Genomic DNA, 20,036 nt, shown 5'->3' with positions numbered 1-20,036 from the left:
TCAGACTAACTCTGCCCTCTCATTTAGGAAAGAAAAATGGGCTCTTGTTCAGTTTATCACAACAGTAAAATGTATCTGTTATGTATATTCTTACTTTAAGAAATGTCAGAACAGAACTAAGGGGTAATTTTTTTTTCTTCTTTTAAATACAATATTGTTAAGATAGTTCTCTCTAGTTAATATCAGGGAGCAGGAGCTTCTTCGGGTGTTATTGTTAACAGTTAAATTCCTTGAGGCTCTGAGCAAACATTAAGAAGTTAATATGAGAAGGCTAACAGTCACCAAGGTATTTGCTTCCACCCACCAGCTTTGGACTGAAAACTCTAGTGTAATATTTTAAAAAAAAAAAAAAAAAAGCCCTTAGTGCAACATTCCTGCTGAAGCCCACACATTAACTGATCCTACTCTGACATCTGAGAGAGTACAGCCAGTCTTTTTGGTGGGGACTTTCAGTAGCCTCTCATTTCATCACCTCCCTCTTTATCTCATTACTCTGGGCCAAGAACCCCGAGAGAAGAAACAGTAAAGAGAATCCTTTGAGCTTGTCTGTGAGGGAACGGGGATTTCCAGGAGATGCCTTGTTTGTAGTCATAAACAAGAACTTCAGCCCATTTAGCAGCTTTGATACATTAGCTACCAAGCAAAGCAAGAAAAGAGGTTAAAGATATCAAACTTCCCAACTCCTCCTTTCTTTCCTCCTAGACACCACACACCACTTTATAAACAAGGGGTACATCTGCAGAGTATCCTAAACTTCATCTTTAGTCCAACCGTTACTTCTGAGCCTCTCGGGAACAAAAAATCTCTTTTTCTTACCTCAGAACAGCTGGGGAAGCCCTCTCCAGTCCCACATTCTAATAAAGTCAACAAGGTGGGAGCAACGTGTGCCTCTGAATATAGCTCGCCTGCCCTTGCAAATTGTGGTTTCCCCTTCAAACAGGATCTTTTCTTTCCAAGTGCATGCTCCAAGGAGGTAAGAAATTTCTTTTGTTCCAGTCTTACTCCTGTTTGTCCTAGTATTTAGCTATGAAAGTGCCAGGGGTATGGGGCTCCATAAAGTACACGGATTGTTTCATGTCTAGAAAAGGGCTTCTTTTCTTTTCAGGCTGCTTCAGTTGCTCCAGTTGGAAACAGAAAGTTGACTATGGAGCTTTACTTTGCATTTTCCAAAGTGTTCTAGGCTTCCTTTTACTGAAACTCAGTTAGTGCAGCTGCTTAATTAACTGTTTCCAAAATCTGAGCAACTATAAATCTTTACCCCAGCAGGAACTGCATTGAGATTAATATTGTCAGTGATGAAAGGCAAACAAGATAGCGTGTCACAGCAGGATGCCCCTCTCTATAGGGACAGATATTCCACCTCGTTATTAATAGTAATGTTTTGTTGGAACTGGTATAAACAGATTTGTTTAGAAAAGGGAACTGGTGCTTTTTTAATATTTTTTTTCTTTTAGTAAATTTTACATATTACTTACTTTGATCTGTAAAAATCTTCTAAGTGACAGGGTCCCTCATCCAAGGAAATTATCATCTAAAAACATGACCCAGCCAACAGTATCTGGGTTTGACTGGGTTCACAAAAGTAGTTCTTTAATATCAGATTTTAAAATAGTCTGCAGTAGTGTATATATATTGTTTTGGGGTTTTTTAAAATTAAAATATGACTAACACTTCCTCCCCAGACAATTAAGTATTTGGACTGATGGCATAAAATAAGAAGTCTTGAGGAAGACCTTAGTGATTATTTTAAAGTCCAAAGAAAGTACCCCAATAAGCTAATATTGTGAATCTTTTTAACAGTATCTGGAAACCTGTAATTGTTTGTAGGTAAAGCAGCAAGTTCATTTTTTTTATTATTATTATATAATTCATAGTACACTATATTAAATCAGTTCCCAAAAATATATTCTCTGGGACAATTCTACTGTCTAGAAAAATGAAATAATATTAAAAAAATCATCATAGGCTGTCACATTTTTGTGTTAAAAATAAGCCTCTGTATTCCAACTAAAATTTCTACATTATTCTAGATTTCCAAGTTTTTTAACTGTCCACAGTCAAATTTTAATCTATTTTGCTATTTAAAAAAAAAAAATAATAATCACCAAAGCTCAAACCATGCTTGCTATTTTTCTACCTGGAACTGGTTGTCATTGTTCAAATAATGAAAATGTAGAGCTGTGAAAACTCCACTGTAACAAAATTGTTTTCCTTGACTGTATGGTTCTCATTATTGTAAGCCAGTTTGTGCTCTACTTTCAGATGAAATCAATATCTTTCTTAGTTTCTTTCTCTTAATTCCTTTAAGAGATGGATATATAAGTGCTTCATGACCAGCATCTGGCTGTGCTGAGTTGTGTTCTTACATATGGCCGATATTAGAAAAAGGCATAAAGGACTACATTGCAGTCAGCTAGCTGCTTTCACGTGCCATAGTATGAATTGTTCGTGTCAAACACCTCTGCTGTTCTGACCTGGGTTGTTGTCAGAAGGCAGAGACCATGTCTGTAACTGCTAAATATGTATATTAATATGAAAAGAAAGTTCAGGGAGAAATACTGATATTCCATATAATTTCAGAAGTCAAACCAGACTTCTCTATGATGTCTTACTTTGCAGGATAATTCTCTTATTATTCCTTTTGAATGCACTTTTAAATACACTAGGAAGACGTAATAAACAACAAAGGAGAAAAATGCTGGTGGTAGCATAGTATGACAATGGTCCCAAGCCTAACATCAAGTCAATTTTAGAAAACTTGACTCTATCCATTTAAAGTGGAAAGGACTGAGGTAAATCTGCCACTGATTTTTATCAATAAGCAGCTGGCATTAGCGTTCTGCTCTTCAGGACAAGGCCAGGAGATGTGACATTTTCCTTTGGTTTTCCCACTGGGTGATTTGCACCTTGTGATGCTTCAGACTTGTGGAAATATGACTCGAAAATTCCAATCTGAGGATTCAGGAGGAAAAAAGTATTTTCCTGGTAGGTAAAACTTGGAGCCCACTGTAAGACTGATGCAATAGACCATATGTCCCCGTGGTAGGTGTGCTAAAAAGCATAAGTGCCTACTACAAAAAGTTATTAATGATACAGCACTGTAAGTCTGCTTGGCACAATGTACTACGGGGACTGTGCCAACAAAATGCAGAATCTCTGCTGCTTAGGTGTATGGAGAAATATAACAAATAAGTCTCTAGTCACTCAGCACATGTCTAAACATGCTGTTTGGCTTGAGGTCCTCCCAGTTCACGTGGCTGTCCAACAATATTCAAGAAAATTTTCAAGAGCGTTAAGAAATATTCAGGGAAAGTAAGAAAAAAAAAAAATGCAACATAGAATCGATTTTGTAGAAGCTTTCTTTAGATTTCCTAGGTGGGAAGTAGTTTATTTTGGTTTGGCTTTTTCTTTTTTGAGGGGACAATTCATAGATTCCAATTTCATCACCTAGAGTACATTTGTATGGGTTTCAGGACATATCTAGCTTTCAGCTTACTGGTATTAACTCTGCCCTTTTGAATTCAATCGGAATTGAATAAATGGATTAAGAAGTAAAAATCCTTACCTTAAAATCAGCTTAAGGCTGAGAAATGAAGATCCCTGATTCTGCTGGTTACCTCTGGTACACTTGCTTGCCTTTAGCATTTCCACTATTCAAGATGAAAATCTTACAGTTAAGAAGCAGAGGCAGTTTGCTCACTATTCATAGATTAGAAGCTTGATTTTTAGAATGCAGATATATAAGTTGTAATTTGAAGAATGCCTAGGAAAATCATGCCCTATAGATGGGCTTCCAAGCCTCTAAGCAGTTACAAATGCACTGAACCATTCTGATAACAAAAATCATTTATTTTAAGTAGTGAGGTACACTGACCACATTTCACCTTGGCATCTTACTACAGGCTGTAGTAACTAAGCAAGTTTTTAATAAATTCAAATTAACCAATGGCAAACAGAAACATAATTTAGTCTATTCTGAAAGTGTCTCTTTATTCATGCATCACTGATGCTGTTGCACAACAGACTGCATAGTAATGGGTTTTTTCAATATTATCTTAGAGAAACAATAAAAAATATTAATAGAAAATTAGCGGGGCAAAGACATTGGGCTGAGAGTAACAGAAAATAACCAGAGCTAATTTTTGTTTCACTGTGGTAGCCAGAAGTTGCTTTTCTAACAAAAAACCTGAGTTTATGCACAAAGGTATAGCACAGGAAAGATTTGTATGCTGTAGAAGCAACATGAAGAGGGAAGAAATATAATATAGCTTATAGATATTACAGCTTGTAAGCACCATTGCCTAGTATTTAAGACACTGGGTGGTTTTTTTCAGTCCCTGTTTATTACTCCATTTAATGTTGAAGAGGTAATACAAGATTGCTGTAGTTTTCATCGGTAAATTCTGCTTCTTCAGAACTAATCTGTTCAGAAATACTCATTAGTTGTTAAATTCAGCTGAATATGCAAATGTTCATGGACAGTCAAACAGTATATGCACATACACATAAATAATTGACTATATTCTGAAGACAGATGTAATATGTATTTCATAAGAATTGCAATTGAGAAATGCTACTTAATAAAGAAAATCTCTGCAATCTTGATGTTTACTAAGCAATGGAGAGAAGTACTTTTCCATTACACTGTCTAAGCAAGAAAGTGTGCCGAGATATTTCTCTGAGCAGTCTCAGCAACCTGTACAGTCCACTCAAGTAGCAGTCAGCATCTCTGAAACACGCTGTGCTAATTATTTCTTCAACGGTACCAAGAATATATATCACTTATCAATATTTCACCAGGAATTTCACCTTTCCTGAAAACTGGTTCCAGTGTATTTAAAGCTAGATTTCCAGATGGACCAGTAGGTGGTCTTTCAGTCAGAGGTACTAGGAATTTTAAAGTATGGTGTATGTAGGTGATCAACACCTTTTGTCTGAGAAAGAGGAGAAAATTGCTGAGCATCATCAGGGAACCTGAATGACAGTTATCTATCATCTCTAAAAGAAAAAATTCCTGTTTCTGTTCTGTTGTTTATGCACATTTCTTTAGCTACTAAGGCATGGACTTCAGTGTAAGTTAGTTTATTGAGAACTTATCTTAAATGTGTAGATAATTAAGACTATTTTGTGCATGTTTCAGTTCCCCTATCTGTGTGCTGGTTACAATGAAAAAGAAATGATTCTCCAGAAAATAATTTCCTGTTGCAATTTACCTGGTTAAAGTCAGGCAAAAAAAAAAAGATGTGATGGACTTTTTCAGTAGATAAAAAAATCAGGTGACTAAAACTTATTTAAGAAAACACAGAAACAAGTTTGCAAGACACAAAACCAAACCAGGATTGTGGTTAGGCAGTATAAAAATATGATTTGGGGACCTTCCACCCCGAATCAAAAATACTGTGATGACGTGAAGCAAAGCCCCAGTCTGGCGTGAGATTGTTCTGCTCATTGACTTTTTCAGAAATTGTGATGGCTTTATTTTATACTGGCTAGCTATGCCAGACTTCGTCTATTCTCTGCCATTAGCATAAACTCTGCATTGAGTATTCTGTTCAATTGTATAGAAATTGGTCTCTTAATTTCTGTCAATTTTTAGGGAATAATACCTTTCTATGTTTCTTAAGCTCTTTGGACAGAATTGTGCGGTAGGAATACAATTATCTGTAAAACATTGTAGGTTGGGCCTCTAAGCTATGTAACATTCTGGTACTGTTCTGTTAAATTCCTTAAAGGCTCAGTGGAATGATTTCTGACTTAAGGCTGCATGAAAATAAACAGGATGCGGCCTAGCAGTTTTAGAGGAATAAACTTCTGCAGGCTTGTTTCACATGAGAGTTTTGTGCTTTTGATTCTTCCCTGGCTGTAATTGATTTTTTTTTTTTTAAGACTTTGGAAAAAGACAAACAAAAAAAACCACCAACTAAGAAAAAAAATCCTCCAAAACTGATATAACAATAAATTATCTCCATGTAATTGGGTAGGGAGATTAAGTTCTCCACTCTGCATGCAAATAGCATACAGCTTTATATAATGCCCGCTTAAGTCAGGTTGAAATACTCTTATTTACTTCAATGGACTCTGTAAGCTAAATTCAATTCTGATGCACTTCCAGTGAAATGAACAGTTACCCTTGGGATTAATTTGGCCAGAATAATTTGACCTTAAAATGATTTCTAGAGAACAGCATTTTATCTTCACCATCTCCCTTGAAACAGATAAAACTTGAGTTTTAAATGACACTAACTTTTTGATTGGTCCTTTCTCTCATCCCTTTATTCTCAAAGTAGTCACTGCGTATGACAAATTGATCGATAGTCACTGGTTTTAATCTACGTGAGACTTAATGAGACTTTTAAGAACTTGCCTGTTATTAAAATGTAGAAAGTCTCTTTCTATATTTCTGTTTAAGGTAGTTGTGCATATCTGAAGCAGTATTCCATGGATGAATGATTTTTTCTATCTTTGGTGCCAAGTTTATATCAATATGTTTGTTACAGAAACAGTCATGTGGCTGACTCTGAAGGCTTTGTTGTCAGCCACTTGCTAGTTTGAGAGAGATCCGATTTGTTGCCATTATAGATGAAGCCAAAACCAAATGGCAGTTTGTTTTTCTGTACGCGTACACTGCACAGGCACAGGAGTGACAGAGTCAGATGGAAAAAGTAGGGACTAAGCTGCAAGCAGTAACAGCCAACGCTTCTTACAGGGTGTTTGTAGCCTCCATCTCCTGTACTCAAAGGGATGGATCATCAGCATGGCTTTCATGACTGTTTGACCCTGCAATACCCAAGATCTGTAAAGACTTAGAAAATGAACGCTTGCAACAATGATTTTGTGTCCAACCTGAATTAAATCACTGATGCGTGCTTCTCTCAAGAACTGATTTTATAGATCTTGTTTGCTTGATTTTAAGCAATTGGGGGGGGGGAAGAAAACAAGTAGGTAACTGAGAAGTGTTGAAAGACAGTCAAACGTATTCTAATGATTTTTTTGAACTTTATCTTGTAAAAGATCTTTAGTAGATCTCAGAGTAGAAACTTTAAATGTGTGCTTCTATTGCAACAAAGCACAAATTTTCTTTGCCCTTATTAACACTAGCAGGAAAAAAATACTGAGGTAATTTAGGAGTATTGAAATACCAATTTCAGGTACTCTGTGAATTCCAGTTTTGGGGAGTTAATTTTTGAGTCACACTTTCAAGGCATTTGAACAAAAGCATTTTTGATAATGATGTTTCCCTGTCTTCTATTTAGTAGATTTAAAAATCTGTGTGACTCACCCTTTCAAATTCCCTGGCTAGCATGTTTATTCCCATGTAATTTAGCTGGAGCACGGTGGAAAAGTCCAAAATGGTGAGTTGTGCTCTTTTGAGAGACATCCTTCCAAATGAAGCCATGCTTAGCTGTACGTCTTGATGCTGAAAACCACTCCAAAAAGTTATAACACAGGTATTCCAAATCTCAAGCCTTCATTAGACAATATTGTCTTTCATAGAGAATTAGCCCTGATTATAGAATCCCACACCCATAAACCATGGTTGTTGCTTTTTAAATGCTGCTCCTCATCCTGCACTGATTCAGCAGCCATGTGTATAGGCTACATGTCATCATATATACACGTATGGTATTGTGTATCTGCCAGGACTCTTGCCTCTAATCTGTTCTTGCTGTCTTTCAGTATATCCCTAGCTCTGATTGCCTCCCACACCTTTTTGACCTCGATCTCTGATAATGTCTGTGCTTTCAGAGGTACGAGGATTTTTCTTATATTTGACAAGTCTCCAAAGAGGTTATGACTGTAAGAGGAGAGAAGAACCTGGACTACTGGACTCTTTCCAAAACTGTGCTTTACTTGAATAAGTATTCAAGTTCACTCTTCATCTTCCTCTAAAACGGGCATAACTTTTTTTAACATTGCAGAGAATGTCAGAAGAATTGTATAAGCTCTATATGAGTTCTTTGTACAAAGAAACTCTTATCTGAAAGCTAGAAACTGCTTTCTGTCCAGATTTTAGCACAATAGGCTTCTTCATTTGATCTATGTTAATGCAACTTTTTTGGTGGTACAGAGGTAGTTGAATGGAAACGGTTTTAGAAAGATGAGAGTTACTTTTTTACCACTAATTGCACGTTTCAAAGAGGAACAACCAGTAACAAAAGGGAACCTGGAAGTCGGTGGATAACTTACCTTTATTCTGATTAGTTTGTGGGAAATACTTTTGTTTTGGGGTTTTATTTTTGATGGGGATTTTTTTTGTTTCAGTTGTTTCATTAAAAAAAAAAAAGTGAAGTACCATTCTACTTTCTTCAGCTGCTGTTTTAAAAATATTGGATGGAAATTCATTTGCCCTCTGCTCCTTCAGGCACAAATTATGTTTTGTCAAAGCAGACATTCTGAGAATGTCTTGGAGAATTGTTTCTCAGACCAAATTACTCTTTGTGCTCTTCTGCGTTTGCGGAATGAGAAGATGGTGGTTTATTCTGACAGCATTGGCAAGTCTGTTACAGGACTGATGAAGTCTCCCCAGCAGCCTGCACTGTAAATTGGTGTCAGTTGCCTCCTTGAAGGAGGCAGGGCAGGTAATTTCAATAGAAGTGCAACATAAAATGAAAGACAACAATTAGTCTGTATCTATGCAATGATTTAAACTAGCTTATTGACAAAAGGCTGTACTTGTAGTTATCACAGTTACTGTTATAAAAAAAAAAAAACACACCACGTATGCCTGCTTTTAAAGCTTTCAAAGCTCATTAAAATCAAAAAGATAAATTAAGCAGGAAACTATAACGTCCCTTTAGAGAGTTTCCAAATTGCAGGAAGATTCAGAGCTGAGCTTTAGCCAGGACAACATGATAACATTTTTTCAGAGTTTTTAAGCTTACAAATGACATTGGTAGCTGGATTTGACCTAAAGTGGATCTGAAACTAAACTGTCTTTAATAAAGCAGTGCTCTGAAAGTTCAGATACTTGGCTTCCATTTCCACTTTCTTTCACCCGTGACTTGGCTGGCTTTTGTTCTGTGAGGTTCGGTTTTATTCTGTCATCAAATTCCTGGTAGTTATCTAGAGTTCGCATGCAGTTTGTCATATACACTGACTTATACGACACTGTTATATACGGTAGTGCCCCAGTTTATGTTTTGAGAGGTAGGTATCAAAGATACAGTCTGAGGTGGATCCCTGAATGATCCACAAATACGGCCTGTTTTCATGTATATGACCGTGTTGGGCTTTTCCTCCTATATTACTCTATGGAAGCCCAATGCTAGCCTGCGCTTCTCGGATTCTGCGCTGAGCTGAATTTGGAGACTGTGCCTAAAGCTTTGTGATGAGTTTATACCAAAAGAAGTTTTATTACAAGGATGTTGTAGTTTTTTATGTATATGTGAGAGATGAAGCTGTAAGTTACACGAGTTTAGACTTCTGAGACGGGAATAACTTTTCTAATAATTTGGTCCTCAATTTCCATTATCTGTTTAGAGACTGTAGTTTGTTATATTTGTCTTAAGCTGCTCCCTGCGTTATTTTTTAATCTGCCACTGATATTGGATCTTTTAAAATAAAAATCTGACAACTTTCAACTAGAATAAAAAAATCTTTTTAAGATTTGGGAAATACAGAGAGCAAGTTTTAACATTTTTAAGCTCTTGATGATTTTGGTTATGCTTTGGGAAGGGTTATTTTCTTTTGTAAATAACTTTGCAAAAGTTATGTATTCAGTGTGTGTATTAACAAGCAATTTAAATTATTAATAATTCATAAGCAAACCTACTTTAGCCTACTCAGTATTTCTGGTACCAGTTTATTCAAATTTGTATACTGAGACTATCCAAATCAAACCTTTGCTCCTATCTCCTCTTTCCCCACGCCAACGTCTATTAGTGTAGTGATGTTTCTTATTATCCTGCTGCTTTGAGTTCTGTATATTTAATTTGAAAAGCACTGCCAAGGGAAGCTGAAGAGTGTTTAGAGGACTAGGGTAGGCCTGTTTGTTTCCATCCATTAATTTTTTCTGTCCTGTTAGCTTTCTTTATTTTTCCTGTATATTTGGCAGGGAGCAGAAATGAACAGGACTGTGTTCTGTTGAACAGCCGCCACTGCCTCAAGCTGTTTCAGCAACTCACCTTGCCAAAATGCTTTTTCTTTCCAGTTTTGTCTCCTTGAACAAGGGAGGAGGTTTGGGGCAGTGCTTGTCACCTAAGAGTTACTTTGGGACTAGCAGGGTTAGTATCACAAGGTGAAGTATTTTTATCATTCTGAAGTGGGGCAGAAAATGTTCACAAATTAATAAACAAAAAACCCTGCAAACATACGTAGGCTTAACCAAAATGTTTGGAGTTTGTATTTCTGCTGTGTTATTAGAGTATATTTTAAGTTAAATTGCAAAGTGTTGTTTAAAATTGAAATTTATCATTTAAATTAGGTCTGTATCCTATTATGCCATCTGTAGTTTTGATTTAGTAGATGTACTTAGCTTAGAAATTTATTACAACTTGACTTTACCTTGCTGCTTCTATCTGAAAATTTCTCAGAAGTTTAAGAAAAATTTACCAGAAAATATCCAAGCACCTCTAGTAGCTGGAATCCTCCCATATATTGGTAAATTTATAACAATAAATACTTCAATAACTATTTACTTTATCACCTGTGACTGTCCTGGACTTGTTTTAAAATCCCCTGTTTAAATATTATCATCTTGCTCCACAAACCTCAAAATCCCATTTTGCAGTGAGAGAGAAATTGTTTCATGCAGGTTAAGATGCAAGAGGTTTACAAGTGCAACAGAAAATCTACAATTATTTGAAACTATAAAATGTTCTACTTCCCATTACAGAGCTTCTGACTCACGCTTCCCCCACCTCGTGCTGCAAGGGAGAGGTCTGCCCAACGCGTGTCTGCCAGGAGCCAGTGACAGTCACGTTCCTCCTGCTGTGTCATTTCTGATGTGATGTCTGATGTGGCAAACACAGTTTAATGAGAATTCTCATATTTAATTCAAACTTAACTGTTGAAAATGAGCAATTGGTAATTAAGTGAATGTGATGTGATGACTCATTAGTTGATGTAACAAATAGCCAAAGTGCATTTCATTTTTTAAAACCAATATTTGAATTGTTTGAGAAAAGGTTCTCTAATGCAAGCAGTAATATTTTGTTCTGTTTTTTTAATTGCAACCTCAGTTTACCAAAAAATTATTTGCAATGTTCCTAAGAAGGCAGGTTTCAAGGTCAGACTTAATCAAAAGGTAGATTATGCCTATCACTAGGTGTTTGGCTATGGAGATAAAAGCAGCTAACTTTTTTTCCTTCTCGGTTACTATATAGTTATTTGTAAATTTACAGTTTATTCCCTATCTTCAGCATGGAGTTCCAAGTCATTAACAGATCTCAGGCTTTCCTTGAAGTGAACCACCATGGATTTATTTAAAAGTTTAGTCATGTTCCATCTCTTATTCCAGTTCCCATCATTTTATCTTGTACAGGAAAAAATGCATTAATGAAGTCATGATTAACACTCTAATTGTTAGCAAGCAGTATTTTAAGGGTAGTCATTGTGCATAATAGAGGGTGTGTTGTTGGAAACCTCTGCCTGCTGATTGTGAACAGCATTTAATTAGAAATGTAGCCCTGCAGCTTGAGGTGAATCTTTGCTCTTAATTGCCTCTGTTGGCAGGTCCTCCTTGGGCAGTCCGGGGGCCAGGTGGGACGTGGGGAGAATGGGGAGGGCAAGATGTGCTGCCGCTTTGGGCAGAACTGATCCTCCAGCTGAAGCCTATTGAGCCAAGGGATCCAGCAACCCTCACTGGTTTGTTGTGACCTCAACAGTCCTCCTGCCTTCAGCTCCCTAGTTGTTTGAATACTGTTATGCTTCTCTGGTGAGCAAGGCCAGTAATGGGAGTGGAATGAACTTTTTTTTTCTATAACTTTCTCCTTCATTTTCTTTCATTGAAACAACTGTGTGATTCTAGGGAGGAAGATAAAATTGCCAGTGATAGGTTAAATTTTGCCTTCATTGATATCAAATTCCTTTTGTTTCAATGTAAAAACAGACAAGGAAATGCTAAGCTCTTGTAATAACCATTCTCCGAAGCCAGTGTTTTGCTGAAAGAAGAGAATTGGAAACTGTTTTCCTAGGGACTCTTAAGCATAGACTAGAAGAAATCTCAGCTTCTTGTATGAAACAGTCCTTTGGAGAATGTGCCTTGTTTTTGTCTTTCCCAAATATTTCTAGAGCGCAGACTTACAAGCCAAGTTTGGCATAAACCTCACGTGTGTGGTAGTAGCGCTGATCTGAATAGCCAGGAACGCTAGGAATGCTCCTTTCTTACAACTGGAGAATTTGGTGCAGCTTTAAAAGGCAAACCCTGACTCACAATGTGATTGGGTTCCTCACAGTCAGAGAGGAATCTTCTCAGGTGAATCCAAAATAGGATCTAGACAGTAAGGGTCTTGGGTGGTAGTAGGGGCTTCAAAACAGAGCATTGCCTTTCTGATAGCATGTAGCATGTGTTTTTAATCTAAATGATCAAGCAAAAACTATGTCTGGTGGTAGAGCAATTTTGGTTAATAATGTAAGTGGAGAGGTTTTGAGTTGTGTCTCTTGAAGGAAAAGAAATAATTCAGAAGTGAAAGGGATAAATGCTGAAGAAAAATGCCTTAATTAACAGACTTGGTTGTTATGTTGTTTCATGGGGTGTGAACTATCCATTTCATTGTTCTCTATTGCAATTATTGCACAGGAAACTGCTACATGATGTTCTTCTTTGTCTTGTTACTTGATTAGACTAAAAAAAAAAAGCTTTAGTGGAGCTAATTGTGCTAATTAAAAGGGTGATTCTGTAAAATCTGGCCCTGCCTATAAAAAGATAGCAATTGAAAACCAAAGTGGACCAATGATCCCTTCAGTCTGACAATCTGCCTCTTGCTGTGCCCAGCGCTGCATGCTGTCGAAGCTGGCAAGACGCATAAAGCAGCGCACTGCCCGGCATTTCACCCTGCCTAACTCCTCCAGTCCTCAGATGCGTTCTGCTTCAAACTGCAGAAAATACTAGAAATGTCTGTTACTTCCATAAGTGATGAGCTAATTATTTTAAAAGGAAGTCAGTAGAAAAATTCTAGTTGGGGAAGGGTTGATCTAATTAATTTCAAGGCTAGAAGTTTGGAGGCGGTTTGCTCGCTCAGTACAGTGCTGAGCAGTTAGTTCTGATTCTGCTGGCTGGCTCACCTCACCCCATCCAATTTGCACAGACTATCATTTTTTTATACACCTCTTTCAGTTTCTAAGGTGATACTAATTCCTCTCGGACAGTTTTGAATATTAAAAATACGATAAGAGAATCTTTAAGGAAACCAGGGAAACAGTCCCTGCCTCTTAGTTTGACTTTCCTTGTTCCTTCAGCACTGTTCCGCTGCTGCCGTCGGACGGTGGCTGCGTGGTCTGGGCGGCTCAGTGGGGCAGTCCCACGGGCAGGGTGACTCTGCCCCTATAGCACCGCACGGTTTGTACGCAGTAAGCCTTGAGCTCCGCTGAGCCTTACGGTGAGCGGTCCAGATTGCCTCAGGAGGAGCAGCAGTTGGGCCAAGCGGATTCCCCTGCAGGCGCTTGCTCTGGATGCCAGTAGGTAGATTACTCTGGTCCAGCAATTGCCAAATGTAACTTCAGAAACTAGGAGCATTTGTTATCTGGAGAAGAGGCAAGAGCATAGTATGAAAAGACAGCATTTACAGATATAATCTCTGGCTGCAAAAGATAAAAATTGTATTCAGAAGAAATCCTACAGCTGGAAAGAGAGAGGCTAAAAAAATCCCTTGGAATAGGCATACAAACTTAGAAGAGGTTTCTCCCGCTATTTTTTGCTATAATGAGCAGAATTTTTCGGAAAGATAATTTATAACTCGTATATGGAATAGATCCCTCAAATTGAGATCTTTGTACAGGCATAAATGTTGAAGATGTTGGGGAAAGGAGTGTTGTGTGTGAGGCTTGTGCTAAATGTAAACCAATCAAATGAATATTTGCATGTTATTGTCCAAAAGCTGATCTGGACTCAGCTTTGAGTTCTCTTCCATGAAGAAACCGGCAGCCGCTTTTTGCCATCAAAATTTATATTATGGGTTTTTTAAATCCAAAATACATTATATTTCCCTTTTGATGTTTCAAACCAGGCTGAAAGAAACTTGCAAATTCAGTGTAGATCAGCCTTTTGAGTTTATCTTCGATTATTCCAATGCTCTTTGGTTTTGGAGACTGTATGTATGTCTGGTTCTGATTCAGCAGTCCTGTGTGGATGTGGTGTCTTCTGTGTGTAGTGTATCCCTGATCGCAGGTCAGAATTTTCTGAACCTGGGGCTGAATCCCAGCCTCTGCCATTGCCATGCCTTGAACACTTTTTAAGGCAGAGTTCCATTTCTTATACATATTTCTATACGTGAAGTAAAGCAACCTCTCGAATCTCAGTTAATCAAAAATTTCCTTTTATAAAAGGGACGATGAATCCATGTTAATAGTTAAAAAGTAGCATTTTGATAATGTTCTCTAACAGGAAAATTCTTTCTTCCTTTTTGGTCTTGCTCTACTGGAGGAAAAAATAGTAAATTAAGTTTAAATGTTCATCAGATATGGCATGCACATTGAGCTTGGTTTGTAGCTGGTTTCCAGCCATCTAGAGGGAAAAGAAAAAAGAAAAAAAAAATTTAGCTGTCTTAGTCAATTGCTGTCTCTTTTCATTTGTGGAATTTTGTCATCTCCCTCTGGTGGCAAGTGTCTGCAATATCCATCACACAGCTGCTGTAGGGGGGAAGGAAAGAAAGCTTTCAGTCTGTCCAAGGTGCACACTTGAAATCAGCATACTTCCAGTTACAAACATGCAAAGCATAACAGACCTACTCTCTGGAGCGTAGCGCTGACATGAGAGAGAATGAAACGTAGGCTGGCCTGAGAGCTGGGATTTGCAGTATTCAGTTTGAAACAATGTCAGAAAAAGACGGCAAGAACAGAGGCTCTTGCAGCACCGTCTGAAAGACGGGATTCCAAACTTTCATGTGGCAAAAACGACGAGCCTGCGCATTCAATGCTCTCTAGCAAAATCAAATATTAAATTCAAATTGTCACAGACAAGAAGTTTTGAGCATAGGAAAATGAAAGATACCAAAGGGTAATTTTTAACATTCTATATTTTTAAGGTATAATATTGCATAGTCTCTTTTGTATAGCCTGTTATACCAGGGAATGCATTGATGGACCAGAACATACCTAGTTTTGTATTTTTCAGTGATGAGAAACAGATAACACGGCTTCCTACCCAGTGGGGTTTGTACGTGAGCATTATTGGTGTTGTAAGTTAATAAAAGTCTTTCTGTGAAACTCTCCTTTTTCAGTGAGAATCGGAGATAATAGCACGGCTTCACTTTTCCAGTCAGCTCACTCTGTGCCCCTTTTCAAGTGTCTGATAATACCAGAGTATTTCAAGCGCCCATTAAAACTATTCAGCAAACAAGATAGAAACTTGGAAAGCCACCTTAAAAACTTCCACCTCATTTAAGGAATAAGTGATATATCTTCAGTATGACTGTCCTGCATAATTTAACAGCTTAAGTATTCTGGCTCCCAAAAATCAGAACTTGAAACACTTGAGTAATCCTCTCAACCTGGCTGTATCTTTTTTCCCCTGGTCCTATGTATGTAGAGCTGAATGTATTCTTCTGTATCCATATTAATGGTCCATTTAGTCATTAGTCCTTTGTGTCTTTACAGTTCATCTCCCTGTGTGTAGAATATAAGTAGGTGTTCTATATAAATAAACCCTGGAATGGGAACCAGATGCTGAACTTTATAGCTGACTAAACAGAACCACTGAAAGGTGATATAATACGCTTGGCATCTGTGAGTCAGCACCAAGACGTGCTCTAAATACAGTGACAAACAGTGACAGTCTCTGGACACAAAGAACTGGATGTGCTCTTATTAGCACTGTTGGAAATTGCTCCCAAGGGTTGTAGTTCTCGCTCAACTCAGACCACTTACGTAATTTCAGAGTATGAACTGTTCCAGGGAACTGCAATGTTCACTGATTTTTGCGCTGCTTGGTGAACTTTCCATTTAGAGGTTTCCCAGTGTAGGGGATGGAGCTAATGCAGTAAGTTCAGCAGTCTCTAAGAACTCCCAAAATGTTCAGATTAGAAAATGCTACTCATAAGATGCTCCCTGCCCTGCTTAATGATCTGAGTGAAAAAGCAGAGACATAAGCAGAGACAGTCTGTTGGGTCAGGGCCTGGATTCACCTGTAACACTTACCTTCATTAATCTTGTGTTTATATTGTTGAAAAAAGTAAGTGCTGCCTGTAAAGTGAGAGAGCTTCATAGTCGAGTTTGCGATCTGATTGCTGGCCCGGCTCTCGGTGGAATTTCAGTGGGCTTCCCATGTGCAAACGGGTGAAGCCTCAGCGATTAGAAAGCGGCTGGAGATACAGCAGTGAATGCCTGCAAGTGCTGATGCTCTGCTTGGCTTAGCTAATGAGCTTTTCACAGCCTTCCTTACATGGAGTATTTGTTTCCTCTACAAGTGAGTTTTATGGAGAGTTCATCCTGGGCTGAATTCCATATTTTAAGGAAACTTTCATAGAAGTCCTGTTCTGTGTTTTCATTGCTACTAGCCACCACTGAGTCATGCAGCTCGTGTGCTGACAAGCCGTTCCTTGCTGCTTACAAATGTAAAAGATTCTGAATGGACAGATATCGAACTGCAGCTTAATTCAGCACGCAGGCTGGCCACAGACAAGTTGTGAAAACCTTTTTTTTTTTTTTTTTAAAACAAATTTCAAGCTAGCACAGAAGGTCTGCCTGCCATGACTGGTGGTTTTTTCTACAGATTATTAAAACAAAAATTCTGGGTATATCCAGAACTGTAATGGTGATATTATTAGGCATGCACCTCTGTTTGGAGGTAACTGGCTGAGTCTGTTCCTGCAGCGTTATGTGACTTGAGATCTCCCTAAGATACAGAAGGATCAAGCCCCCCAGTAGTGCTGCCCTTACTCTTTCAGTCTCCTAGTGGTTCAAAGGACTGCTTTCTAGAGAAGGAACTTTCCAAAAGACTGAGCCACGTAATGGATGGTTAGAAATCCACCAGTCCTTTACCTGAACACACCTCGAGAGCAACATGAATAAAACATTTGCAGGCTTAAGCCCTGATGTAAATTCTAAGCAAATATTGGGTTTACGCTGCCATTCTATGCATGTTGAGTGGCACCTCGGTCTATAATGAACCTCACTGAAACAGATGGGTAATCATACAATAAATATTTTCAAGCGTAGTAAGGGTATTTGAATGTAGTTACTGTGTTTGTGGAGCACTTGCCAAATTTTTTAATGCAACTGGTCCTGAAATATGGAAATCCATGGCTTAGGGTTGTGGGGTGCTGGGATTGGGGTGGTGGGTTTTTTTATTGGTTAATTTCTTGGGGGTGTTTTGTGGGTTTTGTTGTTGGGTTTTGTGGGTTTTTTAATAATTCAGGTGATAAGAGCTGAAGTGGATAAAATCACGCTCTTAGTTTGCAATTGGTTAATCCTGTTCTGAACTCTATTATTCAGTTGTTTTGCAATTAAGAATCCTGTCAGTGTCTCATTCTGTGATGCACTTTTAAAAGTACTACCAGTTAAATGTTAACATCACTGTTAATTCTGTAATATCGTGGAAAGCAAAATGCAGGAAGTGCAGGTGTAAAAATTAGATTTTTCTACGGTACCCTTATTTTAGCATAGTTTATAGGGAGGATGGGCAGGGGCATAAGAAAAGACGGTTAAATTTAATTCTTCTAAGGGGTCAAGCTGAAATAGTAGTGAGGATTTAACAAGCGTGTTTCAACAGCGACCGGTTCAGTGTCGGGAGAGCTTTGGGCAGAGCACGCTGCTCAGCCTAGCTGGGATGCTGGCTTGCACAGGAGGGCAAACAGGTGCTTTGGAAAAGCTGGTGGGTAATTACGTGGGTGTGATAATGAGGTACTGTTTTGGTTCTCAGTGTTCTTTTTCTGACAGCAAACTGTTGAGATTCACGTTATGTCAACGGACAAAGATTGTGTAGCCAAAAAACACAGGCATGACCAAGTTTGCAGTAACTCAATTATGGTATGCTGCTGAGTTGTTGATTAGCAGGTTTTGCTTTTCATTTAACTTCAAACAGCATACTAGTGGCAGCACCTTCATAGGAAACATCCAAGGGTTATTCTTCTCTTTTTCTAACCAAAGCCATTGGTCTGTGTAATTTATATCATGGTTTTGCATTTCCTCTCTCTGATTACAGCCAAGTACTTTACTAATCTCTTTACAGGGATTTATAAACTGTCTTCTGTTTTTCCTTGTTGCAGGTTCCCAAGCCACGTATTTGGCTTCTATTTGGGGGTTTGGATTGACCCAAAAGATCAAAGCAAAAGACATCCAATTCACCACGATCATTATGACTTGTAGCCAATGTTTTATAAGTTGGGAATTTCCACGGATACAGAAGGGATGTAGCTTCCCAAATCTCATTGACATTCAGATGGTTTTGAACACACTTTAAGCTTCTTTTGCAATCCTATGCTGAAATGGTCCAGCTCTGCTTTCCTTTCTAAGTAAATATGCAATTCTTAGTTTATTTTTTTATTTTTGATGAATTATCTATATTTAAGACTTGTACCTGAGAGATGTTTACCTTGCTTCTTGCTGACTCTGAGTGGCGTTGACGGCCCAGTATGATTATAGGTGATAACAAATGACTACAACAAAAACAAAACAAAAGTTAACCAGTAGGTAATTTTCAGATGACTCCCACTCCTTCCAAAAATATAGACAAAAAGGTGGGCCTTGGCAGTATGACCAGAAAATTTTAGATTTCTGAAAATGTTTGTTTTTTTTCTTTTAATCACAATGTGGTAGGCATGTAGCTAAAGACAGAAGTTTCTGCCTTCCAAAGAAATGTCTCAAAGAATCTTTGTAGATCCTGATTGCTGAGCAGAAACCTAGAGTAACAAGTCAAACAATGTACTTTAAAAATTCCTATTAATCTGTGTAATTTCATGAAGAAAATCAATAATTCCATCCTTTGTTTAAATACTTAATGAATTTTAGATAGGATTACATTAACTTTGTATGATCATGAACTACTTCGTGGTTTTGCTAAACAAAAAGTGCAGCCTCTGCCAAATGCCTGGACAAATGTCTGTGGGTAGACACAGATGGAGAAAAGCAAAAATATTGAACCGAAAGATATTTCCTGTGTCCTCACTTTCCTTTCCATACTATTGAGCTCAGTCTGTTAGATGTAGATGTAAATCTCTTAATGAAACCAAAGTGAGGGTTTTCTCTGCACCTTTAGTCCTGGAATGGAACGTATTCAGGAACATCTCACACCTAAGCTTTCTACCGTGCCCATATTGTCCAGTACCTTTTCAATTATCCTTTTTGTCTCTCTGGAAGGAAGTGGTTTGTTCATGGAAAGCAATCATGGCTGCTAGTAAACTTTTTTCCCTACACTGAACGAACCAATCCTTCTAATGGTCTGCCCTGGCTTCCCCAGTACCCATTAAACCTTCTCTGCTCCTGATTTATGTTGAACTGATCTTTCAGAGAAGGGGAGTGGATAAAAAATGGTGCAAACAATAAGTGATCTATGGGGAAGAAAACTGAGAATTACTTAAGTCATGCAAGTGCTCTTTTGCTTTAGTTCTTATGTGCCGCTGGGGTTAGCTGGTGCCTGTGGATGCTCAGAAAATTTGCTGCAAGGTTCTCACAGTTGTGCAGGTCTCAAAAGTTAAACTAGTGAGAATGCAAATACCTGGTTCAGTCATCATGTCTGCCCTGATGATATGCCAAATAAACCCGTAAACCCACATTTTATAAGATGGCAGAACAGCGCAGGAATATCTCGAGTAGTAACAACTGAAATCCTATCCACAAGTCCTGCAGTGAGCTGCATGTTTTTGTAAAGCACCTGTGCAGGGTAATACTTTGGTAGTAAACATCAAAGCAAGTGTCTTTATGACAAGGTGGGAAAAGAATTC

General features: G+C 38.1%; 1 protein-coding gene across 1 annotated transcript in view; it reads left to right on the top strand.

Moving 5' to 3' along the window:
- The first annotated feature begins 804 nt into the window (after positions 1-804).
- The window catches only part of ATP10B (ATPase phospholipid transporting 10B (putative)), a 154,550-nt gene continuing 135,318 nt past the window's right edge, over positions 805-20,036 (top strand). Inside the window, exon 1 of the mRNA XM_054842253.1 lies at positions 805-973. The gene's annotated coding sequence lies outside the window, so the exon portion shown is untranslated. The remainder of the gene's footprint in view (positions 974-20,036) is intronic.

Source organism: Grus americana, chromosome 14 (genome assembly GCF_028858705.1).
Source record: "Grus americana isolate bGruAme1 chromosome 14, bGruAme1.mat, whole genome shotgun sequence".
Lineage (NCBI taxonomy): Eukaryota > Metazoa > Chordata > Aves > Gruiformes > Gruidae > Grus > Grus americana.
Note: the sequence above shows the minus strand (reverse complement) of the source record. Positions and strands in the feature narration are given on the sequence as shown.